This window comes from Nomascus leucogenys, chromosome 22a, assembly GCF_006542625.1.
Source record: "Nomascus leucogenys isolate Asia chromosome 22a, Asia_NLE_v1, whole genome shotgun sequence".
NCBI classification, from domain to species: Eukaryota; Metazoa; Chordata; class Mammalia; order Primates; family Hylobatidae; genus Nomascus; species Nomascus leucogenys.
The window spans coordinates 138,211,580-138,224,201 of NC_044402.1; the positions used below are offsets into that span (position 1 = coordinate 138,211,580).

The 12,622-nt window shown below is 44.8% G+C and overlaps 1 protein-coding gene across 1 annotated transcript in view; it reads left to right on the top strand.

Moving 5' to 3' along the window:
• The first annotated feature begins 5,657 nt into the window (after positions 1–5,657).
• The window catches only part of RBM44 (RNA binding motif protein 44), a 50,851-nt gene continuing 43,886 nt past the window's right edge, over positions 5,658–12,622 (top strand). The window contains exon 1 of the mRNA XM_003277478.3: positions 5,658–5,774. The gene's annotated coding sequence lies outside the window, so the exon portion shown is untranslated. The remainder of the gene's footprint in view (positions 5,775–12,622) is intronic.

Here is a 12,622-nt window from a genome sequence, read left to right on the forward strand (position 1 = left end):
ATATATGAAGGTAGAAGCAGAAGGGCTGATTCGCAAACTTTCATAAATAAGAATAATATACTTGTTATGTTATTGATTTGGTTGGTCATAGCCTTCAGTATGTTTTTGACAAAACTTACTAATATGTTTATGGGGGCTGGGGACAGGGTAAAGAACAGGAAGAGTTTTGATGTTCTACTATCTGCTGAAGCCCAACCTTACTTATCAATATAGATGGGAAACTATAGATCCTGAAAAGATTTCATACAGACAAAGTAGACAGAAATAGAAGGGTATTTCTGCAATATTGTTAAAAATACTATCTCAAACAGTTAACATCACATTTGGTAGAAAAACAGCAAATTGACACATTTACTTTTAAATCCAGAAGAAAAAAAGATGCTTTGAAGCCCTAAATTTTAGCACTGTTGTAAAGTTTCAGACAGCACAGCAAAACACAGAATAGTAATAAGATATAATATTGGAAAACGGGCAACATAAGTATTGTTTGTACTCAATTGCAAAACTACAGATGATGTAATGAGAATTCCTTAAAATACTAGGATATATGATCAATGTTCAGAAATGAATAGCTTTCCTATATATCAAAACTTACCAGTAAGATTTAGAATATCTAACTAAAGATTAGTTCATTAGGATCTCATAATCGCAAACGAAAACCACCCAAAAGGCCAGGCACGGTGGCTCAAGCCTGTAATCCCAGCACTGTGGGAGGCCAAGGCGGGCAGATCATGAGGTCAGGAGATCAAGACCATCCTGGCTAACACAGTGAAACCCCGTCTCTACTAAAAATACAAAAAATTAGCCGGGTATGGTGGCGGGCGCCTGTAGTCCCAGCTACTTGGGAGGCTGAACCTGGGAGGTAGGACTTGCAGTGAGCTGAGATTGCGCCACTGCTCTCCAGCCTGGGGGACAGAGTGAGACTCTGTCTCAAAAAAAAAAAAAAAACAAACCCACCCATAAAAAGCCTCCCGCACAAACTGAAGCAATAATAATAATCCTAGGAAATAGAAGAAGCTACATTAGGAAATCTATACGTTCTGCTGAGATGCAAGACACGAAAAACTGCACAAGGATGTATGGTAAGAATAAATATCATAAAGATATAACTTTCACATTTATAGATTTAATATGTTTCTTATTTTTTGATTTATTATTTATTATTTTATTTTATTTATTTATTTATTTATTTTGAGACGAGTCTCGCTCTGTTGCCCAGGCAGGCTGGAGTGCAGTGGTGCGATCTCGGCTCACTGCAAGCTCCACCTCCCAGGTTCACGTCATTCTCCTGCCTCAGCCTCCTGAGTAGCCGGGACTACAGGCACCCACCACCACACCCGGCTAATTTTTTGTATTTTTAGTAGAGACAGGGTTTCACCGTGTTAGCCAGGATGGTCTTGATCTCTTGACCTCGTGATCCACCTGCCTTGGCCTCCCAAAGTGCTGGGATTACAGGCGTGAGCCACTGCACCCCGCCAGATTTAATAAATTTCTTAGGAGAACCCCTTTGAGATTTTGGGGGAGGTAATCTCACAAAATTATTATTATTTTTTCTTTCTTTTTTTTAAGAAAAGAAAGATCTCACTCACTCAGGCTGGAGTGCAGTGGCGTGTACTGCAGTACACAGAGGTCACTGCAGCCTCAAACTCCTGGCCTCAAGCAGCCCTCCTGTTTCATCCTCCAAAAGTGTTGGGATTACAGGTGTGAGCCACCATGCCTGGCCAACAACAAATTATTCTAATATTCACCTAGAAGTTTTAAAAAAACCAACATTGCAACTAGACTAGATGATTTTGATAAAACAACAGTTGAGGGGGCCTCTGCCAGGTATTTTCAGTGTTACAAAGGTGCAAGGATAGACAGATCCCTGCAATGGGGCGACCCAGCCTTGCTCAAAAGGGCCCAGCTGCTCTGCTCTGCCTTATATTCTGCATTCCCTGAGGATTCCCAGGGTGTGGCTTCCATGCTACTGAGACTGCTCTACAAACACGCCGCCCTTTTCTGCATCCTGTCTGTTCCACACGTTAGCCCCCAGTAAGTTGTGTGATATCAGTTAGACTGCATGTTCTTCAAGAACTGCTGTAAGCTTTTCATTCCGTGGCCTGCCTAATGCAGAGCAAGACCTCAGTAGGTGTTTGCAGAATGAAAAATGTTAACCGCTCCTGAATAGAGAGGTTACGAATGTAGACAGGCATCCCAGTCCATGTGGGAGAGTAGCTCCACGGTTTCTCTCTATAGCTAGCTCCCCGAAAACACCCACAGTGAGGCTCTGTGAGAAACGGGATTATAGGAGACTTCTATTTTCTTTTTCACCCTTTCCTGCATTTTCTACATTAAACACATGTGACTTTAATAACGTTAAATATTTCAAAGTTATAAGCGAAAAAAATAAGTGTAAAAAATCAAATCATAAAAGGCACAAATCAAAGTTATTGTGTGGCTGGGCATGGTGGCTCACATTTGTAATCCCAGCACTTTGGGAGGCCAAAGCGGGCAGATCACTTGAGGTCAGGAGTTCAAGACTAGCCTGGCCAACGTGGCAAAACCCCATCTCTAAAAAAGGTAGCTGGGTGTGGTAGTGCAAAACTGTAATCCCAGCTACTCAGGAGGCTGAGGCAGGAGGATGGCTTGAACCCAGGAGACAGAGGTTGCAGTGAGCCGAGATCGTGCCACTGCACTCCAGCCTTGGTGACAGAGTGAGACCACGTCTAAAACAAAAACAAAAACAACAACAACAAAAAACTATTGTGCGAATATGATTATTCTGAACTTGAGCTGGAGTAAGCATCTCTAATATCACTGAAAATAAATGACAAAGAGACTGATGGATTTCATAAAAATGTAAAATTTCACATCAAAACAATATAATCCCCAAATCAATTGCGTAAGTCCAAACGTGGCAGAGCTGCCTGGCAGAAGAGGCAGAACCACTAGCTCCATACACAGACACAGGAAACTCTGACCAAGAGGAGCAAGGGTCCCATGCCCTAGGGCCAATGGGGAGTATCCGGAGACGGTGTCAAAAAAAACTCAAAGGGGGCCAGGTGCGGTGGCTCAAAACAGTAATCCCAGCACTTTGGGAGGCCGAAGAGGGTGGATCACTTGAGGTCAGGAGTTCGAGACGAGCCTGGCCAACATGGTGGAACCCCATCTCTACTAAAAATACAAAAATTAGCTGAGCGTGGTGGCAGGCACCTGTAATCCCAGCTACTGGGAGGCTGAGGCAGGAGAATCGCTTGAACTTGGGAGGTGGAGGCTGCATTGATCCGAGATTGTGCCACTGCACTCTAGCCTGGGCAACAGAACAAGGCTGTCTCGAAAACAAAGCAAAACACCTCAAAGGGCCCAGAGGAAGGCAAAACAAGGACACTGGATCCCACAGTTACACAAAAACAGCTGAGGTCACTTAAGTGGGAATGTTTCTTCCCCTTGCAGTAGCAGGAGGCTTTGTGTGTCCCATGCAAACAGCCAATTTGCCCTTCAACCCGCCTCCCTGCCAACGCCCAGCAGCCCCTCCTGCCACCTGCTCGGTGGCTTGCCTGTAAGCACAATATCACTGTCCGGCACAGCTTACCTTTTCTGTAGCCTGGTGACACATGTGATGTCTGTGCTCAGCCCGTCCACTAATAACACAACATTTCATCTCTATTCCCTGAATCCCAATAATCCTCCCTGAGGACGGCATGATCACTGTCTTCGATGGTTTGAAAGGTTGATATATGAAAGATTTGACTCTTTCTGTGTTGTACCCACCCACAGGGTGGAGAGGAGACCAACAGTGAAATGAGCATTTGGCAAATGGCTGTTCACAGAGGAATTTCTCAAAATTCTAACTGTGGTGGAGCAGTCAAAGGAGAAACGCCACGGGTCTAGAGTAGAATGTGGTTTCCAGCTGTCTTGACATCAGGGCTGCTGGCCCACAGACACACTTCCAGAGCTACCCCTTCCAGGGTCACCATGGCCCAGTCCTGCTCCAGATGCCATCTGCCCAGCAGCCCAGGGGACAGTGTCCAGCCTCCTAATGTGAGCCTCAATCTGAACCCCTTTCTATAACAGAGGCCAGACCTCATAATGTCATCAGCAGCTCTGGCCTGCTGCTGCCGTGGCCACCCTCTCCAGCCACTGGCATTAACTTCAAATGACACAGGGACTTCCAAATGAAATCCACTGTAAAAGGACAAGCCATATCACTTTAAAAGACACTTGAAAGCACTTTCGGTAATGGCAAGATTTGCGATAAGTGTATTACATCACCCCAAGATCCATGCTCAAGGTCCACTGTCCACCACTGCACCCTCAGCCCCTGGCCCCTGGCAGGCCAACAGCAATCTGCAGAATAAATGAATGAATGAATGAAGTGCATTTCAGAGGCTGCAGCCTCATTTGAGGGGACAATTTGGGGGTAGGCGCAGTTTTAGAGCCCCTCCTCTATCTGCAACCTATCCAAAGTCCTCCGTGGCCCAACAATCAAGCCCATGTTTAAATTAATAAGCAAATGAAGCCACCTGCAGCTCTATCCTGTCCCCACCCCCTTCAGGACTGTGTCATTTTATACAGGTTTAAATTCCCTATCAGGGATGAGACTAGGCACAAAACATGGGGGGTGGGGGAGGGGATGCAAAAACTCAGTAATCTTTTAATGCAATCTTTTAAAAAATCGAAATTAATGCAAAAAATCCATAATAAAATATTCAAATTTAATTTAATTTATTTATTTTGAGACGGAGTCTTGCTCTGTCATCATCCAGGCTGGAGTGCAACAGGGTGATCTCAGCTCACTGCAACCTGCGCCTCCTGGGTCCAAGCGACTCTCCTGCCTCAGCCTCCCGAGCAGCTGGGATCACAGGCATCCACCATCACGCCGGGCTAATTTTTGTATTTTTAGTACAGACGAGGTTTCACCATGTTGGCCAGGCTGGTTTCGAACTCCTGACCTCAGGTGATCCACCTGCCTTGGCCTCCTAAAGTGCTGGGATTACAGGCGTGAGCCACCTCGCCTGGCCCAGAATATTCAAATTTTGAATAAAGACAGGACCAGTAACAATGTACCCTGTGGAGCCATTTTAAGAGTCTGAGGTGAAAGGAAAAAATAGGACTGAATTTTTTCATTACTTTTGACTTTTTTTAGAGACTGCATTAAAATATTATTTATCTTGATTGCTATTTTGGCAGCCTCTGAAATCCTGTGCTCGTGACGAATGCCTCACTGGCCTCACCCTAGTCGCGGCCCGACCCTGCCAACGGTATTTCCAGAAGATGCGCAGAGGACAAGCCAAACACCGGGAGGGACCACGCGGCCTGGGAAACAGTTCGGCAAGGAGGCCGGGCCCGTGTCCCGCCGCTGAGGGCGGAGGACTCGGCCCGCACCAGACCCAAGCGAGGGGCAGTCTGGCCTCTGCTGGCAGAAGCAGCACTTCCAAGTATTTTCATATGGTGGCTTTGCAGAGCTGCGCGGTCCAGCCGAGGGTTTCAGGCTGCAAAGCGGGAGTCTTGGGGGCCGCCCTGCGCTCCAAGACAGACGCCCACAATCTCTTCCACGTCGTGCAACGTTCAAGTAGGCGGCCTCCTTCCCGCGCTTTCGCGCCCACAGTCTGGGCCAATCACAGTGCCGCACTTTTCATACTGCCCAACAGGCGGTGGGCGGGCCGCCGGTGACCGTTACCCGACAGGCGCCGCGGCTGCGCTGGTGGCGCCACTGGCTCGCAGGCGGCTGCGGAGAGCGGGGCGCTGGCCCGTGGAGGCGGCAGCGGTGGCGGCTATCTAGCGGCTCCGAGGTGCGACGGACAGAGACGCGGGGCGGCAGGTCGGGCGGCGAGGCCGGCGAGGGCGAGGCCATGGGCTTGAGCGGTTGGGGTTGGCGAACTCCGCCTGTGGCCGGTCCCGGCGGCGAGGCCCGTCCCGCTGAGGCACGCGGGGACTCCGAAAGGCGATGTAGGCGAGCCCAGCGAGGGGGACGGGGAACTGGCGCATTCCTCGGGCAGTACTGGAGTTCCGGCGCCTTCACAGCGGGCGGCGACACCGCAAAAGTCGGTCTGGAAGGAAGTCGCAGGGCCGGTCTCCCAAACTTGGTTATGTCCCTGGGGAAAGCTAGAAATTCGCACATATGCTTATTCTTGCCACGGAGACTGATGGAGCCTCTGCTGCGGGGCGGGGACTCTAGCGAGAGGGGGACGCGAAGTTCATTCCGTACTCAGGCGTGTGTGCCCCTGACCGACGCGTAGGACGCCCTGGAGGACGGCGCCAGCTCCTGACCTAGTGTGAGGTGCTGGGACGGTTTCCCTAAGAAGCGCGTATTTAAGATGAGATCTGAAGTTAAGCGTGAATTAAAGGTGGGGTGGGGGGTGGGGGGTGGGGGGTGGGCCCAGGCGAGAGAACGCGCAGGGCCTGACTTTTTGCATTTTTTAAGTAGAGACGGGGTTTCACCGTGTTAGCCAGGATGGTCTCGATTTCCTGACCTCGTGATCCGCCCGCCTCAGCCTCCCAGAGTGCTAGGATTACAGGCGTGAGCCACCGCGCCCGGCCAGGGCCTGACTTTTTAAGGAAATGGAAAGGAGGGTGTATCTGGAAGACACGAACTGCCAAGGTTAACAGAGTCCACACCGTTGTAGGGTTTTACAGGACTTATGCAGATTTTAATCTGTCTGAAAACAGTGACAGTCCGTTGCTGAGTTTTAAGCAGAAGCGTAACTGATTCGATAAGCATTTTAGAAAGATTATTCTGGCCAGATGTGAGGTGATTGCCTGCATAGCTGTGAGAGTCAGGAGTTAAAATTGACAAGACCTCAGGGATAAGGGAGGTGTCAAGGGCGAGTCCTGTGATTTCTGGTTGAGTTGTGGCAATACCATTCCCTGGAGTTTGGTGCACTGGAGGAAATAGTCTGGTAAGTGAGAACTCGAAGAAAATAATAAAAATGGGCATGTACCTAGGAGTGGAATTGCTGGATCATGTGGTTATCTTGTGTTTAACTTTCTGAGGAAGTGCCAGACTTCTCCAGAGTGGCTGCACCATGTTACATTCCCACCGGCAATGGATGAGGGTTCTGATTTCTCCATGACCTGCTCAGCACTGTTATTATTATTGTCATCCTAGTGGGTGTGAGGTGATATCTTTTGGTTTTGATTTGCGTTTCCCTCATGACTCTTGATAAATTGAGCATATTTTCATGTGTTTATTGGCCATTTGTATATCCTCTTTGTCAAGTCATTTGCTCTTAATATTGGGTTGTTTGCCTTTTTATTGTTCAGTTGTAAGAGTTTTTTCTATATTCTAGATAATAGACCTCTATCACATACATGATCTGCAAGTACTAATGTTATACTAAAATTTTCTCTTTGGCAAACGTTTTTAACTTTGGGTGTCTTCTTATTTAAGAATGAAGCTTGCAACACACTGCAGATTTCAGTAAATGCAGATTTGAGTGTAGAATCAGATGTGAATGAGAATCCAGCTTGAGATAGTGTTGCTCTTCTCACCAATTTTTTGAAAATATGTTTTTAATTTAAAATTTTACTTAAGTAATGAATGTATTTTCTATGAATAAATTAATAAATATTTGAAAATGTTGCTTTAATTTCTAATATGGTAAGTATTGATGGATATTACCCAAATAAAAAAAAAATTCTCCTTGGGACTCTCAATACTCTTTTTTTTTTGAGATGGAGTTTCACTCTTACTGTCCAGGCTCGAGTGCAATGGCGTGATCTCGGCTCACCGCAACCTTCGCCTCCCAGGTTCAAATGATTCTCCTGGCTCAGCCTCCTGGGTAGCTGGGATTACAGGCACCCACTACCACGCCCAGCTAATTTTTTGTATTTTTAGTAGAGACGGGGTTTCACCATGTTGGCCAGGCTAGTCTCAAACTCCTGACCTCAAGTAATCCACCCTCCTCGGCCTCCCAAAGTGTTGGGATTACAGGCATGAGCTACTGTGCCCAGCTGGGGTTCTCAATACTTTTTAAGAATATGAAGAGCTGGCTGGGTGCAGTGGTTTATGCCTATAATCCCAACACTTTGGAAGGCTGAGGTAGGTGGATCCCTTGGGCCAGGAGACCATCCTGGGCAGCATGGTGAAGCCCTTTCTCTACAAAAAAGTTATCCAGGCATGGTGGTGCATGCCTGTAGTTCAGCCACTTGGGAGGCTGAGGTGGGAGGATCACCTGAACCCAGGGAGGTTGAGACTGCTGTGAGCTGTGTTTCTACCATAGCACTCCAGCCTCCAGCCTGGGCAACAGAGTGAGACCCTGACTTAAATATATATACACAATATTTTGAACAATCAAATGTATCAAATATATATGTATTTGAATTATCTTGGCCCACTGCAACCTCCATCTCCTGGGCTCAAGTGATCCTCCCACTTCAGCTTCCCAAGTAGCTGGGAACACAGGCTCGCACAACCATGCCCAACTAATTTCTTGTATTTTTGTTAGAGACAGGGGTTTCACCATGTTGCCTAGGCTGTTCTGGAACTCCTGAGCTCAAACGATCCACCTGCCTCGGCCTCCTAAAGTGCTGGGATTACAGGTGTGAGCCACCGCACCTGGCCAGACTAGTTCATTTTTATACATAATAACTCTAGTTATTAGAGTTATCATCTAAGAAGAAGGAATGTCTCTTATCTTGGAGCCATTCCATATTTGTCCTCTGAAATTGGGATGCTCTATGCCCTTCTCTGCTTCTTCTTAGCCTGGCTAGCCCCTACTTGACCATCATTTACTTTTTTGATAAGTTTTTCCTTACCTTTATTAATGCAACCATGCTATACAATTATTGTCTACTTAACTGTCTTATTTAACCCCAATTGTCTTATTTAACTTTGTGAATCCCAAAGTAGGTACAGGTTATATTTTTCTTCAGAATTTTAGTTTTTAATTGCCTTTTTTCCTTTTTTCTAGCAAGGATTTGAACATAAAATTAATTGCTTTTTAAAAACAACTAGCAGTTTGAAAAACTCCAAATATATTTTTGAGCATATTACATTTTATCCTTTCAGTCAAAATCAATGCTAAAGGAGCCCTACCCCCAATGGCTAGCTCTTACTCATCATTCAGATCTGAGGTTAAGTAACTCTGAAAAGCCTTCACTAATCCTTAGACTAGGTTAAGTCTTGTATATTTCCCATACCACCTTGTGTTTCTCAAAATATCCAGATTGTAGGAATTTCTTAGGGCAGGGGTTCCCAACCCCCAGCCTGAGCTCTGCTTCCTGTCAGATCAGCAGCAGCATTAGATTCTCATAGGAACTCAAACCCTGTTGTGAACTGTGCATGTGAGGGATCTAGGTTGCGTGCTACCTATGAGAATCTAACTAATGCCTGATGATCTGAGGTGGAACAGTTTCAGCTCGAAGCCACTACCCTACCTCCAATCCTCTGGTCCGTGGAAAAATTATCTTCCACAAAACTGGTGTCTGGTACCAAAAAGGTTGTGGACTGTTGTCCTCGCATATTGTTTCTGGGCCCCAAATTAGGCTGTTGAATCTATATTTTTAATGAGTGCCCCAGGTGATTCTTATATCAGGTAAGTTTGGGAAGACGTACTCTAAATTTATAGAAGATTTATGTGCCTCCATCCCCCTTTTGGAAATTGTATGCCTGTTGTGCTTCACAGAGCCAGTGACTGATCACCTCTGTGTCCTCAACACTTAACATATAACTTAGAAAACAGGCTCAGTCATTATTGAATAATATATTAAAGAGTGATTCTCCAAAGAAAGGTATTCATCCCTGAAACTGGAAATGTAATTGCTTGGTAATAGGGTAGACATATATTTAACATCATTAGAAATTGCCTGGTTTGCAAATGGTTTCAACAATTTGTATTCCCTCAAGCAATGTATAAGAATTCTAGTTTGTCCACATCCTCACCAATATCTGGTGTTAGCACTCTTTTTAAAAGCCATTTTGGCCAGGTGCAGTGGCTCATGCCTGTAATCCCAGCACTTTGGGAGGCCGAGGCAGGTGGATCACTTGAGGTCAGGAGTTCAAGACCAAGGTGGATCACTTGAGGTCAGGAGTTCAAGACCAACCTGGCCAACATGGTGAAACCCCATCTGTACTAAAAATACAAAAATTAGCTGTGTGTGGTGGTGCGCACCTGTAGTCCCAGCTACAACGGAGGCTGAGGCAGGAGAATCACTTTGACCTGGGAGGCAGGGGTTGCAGTGAGCCAAGATCACACCACTGCACTCCAGCCTGGGCGACAGAGCGAGACACACACACACACACACACACACACACACACAGTCTCTCTGTCTCTGGGTGACAGCGAGACACACACACACTCTCTCACACACACACACACACACACACACACATTTTAAGCCATTCTAATGAATGTGAAGTGGTACCGTGGTTGTTTAAATTTGCATTTCCCTGATGACTAATGATGTTGAGCATGTTTTCATACCTATAAGCAATTTAAAAAATCTATTTGTACAAGTTATTTATGTAATCTGAATAAGCGCCTTCTTTTGGATATATGGATTGTGAATACTTTATTCCAGTCTTTGGCTTGTGTTTCCATTTTTTAAGTAATGTCTTTTGATGAGGAGAAGTTTCTTAATTTTGCTGAATCCCAATCGACAACTTTTAAATTAACACCTTTTGTGTTCTAAGAAATCTTTGCCTATTCCAAAGTCATGAATATATTCTGTTGTGCTTTGAGAAGCATTATAAATTTGGTTTTCACATTTAAAAATATGATTCATCTCACTTTTATTGTGGTGTGAGGTGTGGGTCCAGGCAATTTTTCCCTCTAGGTAAAAATCTAGATAGTAGAAATCTACTTGTGCCAGTACCATTTATTGAATATGCCTTAGACCTTTTTTTCTTTTTTCTTTTTTTTTGAGGCAGAGTCTTGCTTTGTCACCCAGGCTGGGGTGCAGTGGCACAATCTCAGCTGACTGCAATCTCTGGGGTTCTCCTGCCTCAGCCTCCCAAGTAGGTGGGACTTCAAGCATATGCCACCGTGCCCAGCTAATTTTTGTATATTTAGTAGAGACAGGGTTTCACCATGTTGGCCAGGCTGGTCTCAAACTCCTGACCTCAGGCGATCCACCCTCCTCAGCCTCCCAAAGAGCTGGGATTATAGGCGTGCGCCACCACGCCTGACCAATACCCATTTTCTTTATCCGGTCTACCATTGATGGGCACCTGGGTTGGTTCTATGTCTTTGCTATTGTGAATAGCACAGTGATGAATGTACAAGTGCATGTGTCTTTTTGGTTGAATGATTTATTTTCTTGTGGGTATATACCTAGTAATGGGATTGCTGGGTCAAATGGTAGCTCTGTTTTAAGTTGAGAAATCTCCAGAATGTTTTCCACAGTGGCTGGACTAATTTATATTCCCACCAACAGTTCCCCTTTCTCCACAGCCTTGCCAGCATCTGTTGTTTTTTGACTTTTTGATAATAGCCATTCTGGCTGGTGTGAGATGGTATTAATTACATTGTGGTTTTGATTTGCATTTTTCTGATGATTAGTGATGCTGAACATTTTTTTATATTTGTTAGCTGCTCATGTTTTCTCTTGAGATGTGTCTGTTTATGTCCTTTGCCCATTTTTTAATAAAGTTGTTTGTTTTTCACTTGTTGATTTGTTTCAATTCCCTATAGATTCTGGATATTAGGCCAGAATCTATAGGTAGCAGATGCATAGTTTACAAATATCTTCCCCCATTCTGTAGGTGGTCTGTTCACTCTGTTGATGGTATCTTTTGCTGTGCATAAGCTCTTTAGTTTAATTAGGTCCCACTTGTCTTTTTTTTTTTTTTTTTCTGCTATTGTTTTTGGGGATTTACACATTCTTTGCCAAGGCAGACCCACAGCCAACATTATACTGAATGGGCAGAAGCTCGAACTATTCCTCCTGAGAACTGGAACAAGACAAGAATGCTTACTTTCACCACTCTTATTGTAATACTGGAAGTCCTTGCCAGAGCAATCGAGCAAGAGAAAGAAATAAAAGGCATCCAAATAGGAAGAGAGGAAGTCAAACTGTCTCTGTTTGCAGACTATATGATTCTATACCTAGAAAACCCCATAGTCTCTGCCTAAAAGCTCCTAGATCTGATAAACAACTTCTGCAAAGTTTCAGGATATATCAATGTACAAAAACCAGTAGCATTTATATACATCAACAATGACAAGGCTGAGAGTGAAATCAAGAACACAATACCACTTACAATAGTCACAAAGAAAATGAAATGCCTAGGAATACAGCTTACCAGGGAGGTGAAAGAGCTCTACAAGGAGTACTGTAAAGCACTGCTGAAAGAAATCAGACAACACAAATAAATGGAAAAACATTCCATGCTCATGGATAAAAAGAATAAATATTGTAAAAATGGCCATACTCCCCAAATCAATCTACAGATTCAACACTATTCCTATGAAACTATCAACATTATTTTTCACACAATTAGAAAAAACTATTCTAAATTCATATGGAACCAAGAAAGAGCCTGAATAGCCAAAGCAATGGGAGAAGGACTCCCTTATTCAATAAATGGTGCTGGAATAACTGTCTAGTCATTAGTCATATGCAGAAGATTGGAGATAGACCTCTACCTTTCACCATATACAAAAATTAACTGAAAATGAATCGAAGATTTAAATGTAAG